Consider the following 1,097-nt stretch of genomic DNA (forward strand, 5'->3'; position numbering starts at 1 on the left):
CAATTTGATAGTATTGTATGTTATCTCGTTAAAATCTTAAAAATGAATTAATACTGATAATGTATTTAAAAAATCAAATTAAAATGTATGTAAATAATGTAGTGTAAGACAATAGAATAATTAAACTTTTATTAAAATTTAAAAATAAATCTTCTTTTGCGGGATTTCTTTATTTATATAAGCTAATATTTCATCTTATTTGTTAATTTATTACAATTAGTGGCGGATTAACCATGAAGGCAGAGATGCACATGTTTAAGCTCTTCAGGCTTTGGTGTTCCTAATTAATTTGTCTAGGGAATCTGATTATCCATAATTCGTATACTAAAAATTACACAAATTGATCTTATTTCTGGTTTGTATTTGTGTTTCTTCGTATGTCTTCTGCTATTGTTTATTGGAATCATATCGTAATAGAGTTTTTGGAGTAATTTAGATTTACACCAAACCATTATGATATGGTTTAGCAGCAAATGGAATACCTCTTTGTGGGGAGATCAGAGTTGTCTCCTGAGGGTCAGTAAATATATCTATGAATATATATAGTTTTACGAATTTTGTATAGTCTCGACATTCATATTAATGCAGTGGTTTCCAAACTTGATGTTACTACGCCTTCCTCAAAAGTATGTAATCATTTGGCGCCTCCTCTTTTATAAAAGGAACGCGCATTACAGCAATATGGATAAGAGCACAGTAATATATCGATACTTGCTAGATTCCCCAAACATTCAGTTTTCATATTCATCTTTTGGATGCATTCTATGTATTATAGTTTTCGAGTAAATCAATGAAATGTGAAAACACTGCTTTTTCGAACGTTCTAATTTAATTTTTTCAACTTTGAACGCGTATTACAGCAATATGGAAAAGAGCACAGGAATGTATCTATACTTGCTGGATTTTCCAAACATTCAGCTTTCATATGCATATATTGTATTCATTCTATCTATTATAGTTTTCTAGTAAATCAATGAAATGTGAAAACACTGCTTTTTCGAACGTTCTAATTTAAATTTTTCAACTTTGAACGCGTATTACAGCAATATGGAAAAAAGCACAGGAATGTATCTATACTTGCTGGATTCCCCAAACAT

This window comes from Nicrophorus vespilloides, unplaced genomic scaffold, assembly GCF_001412225.1.
Source record: "Nicrophorus vespilloides isolate i.1.1-1 unplaced genomic scaffold, Nicve_v1.0, whole genome shotgun sequence".
Classification (NCBI taxonomy): Eukaryota; Metazoa; Arthropoda; class Insecta; order Coleoptera; family Silphidae; genus Nicrophorus; species Nicrophorus vespilloides.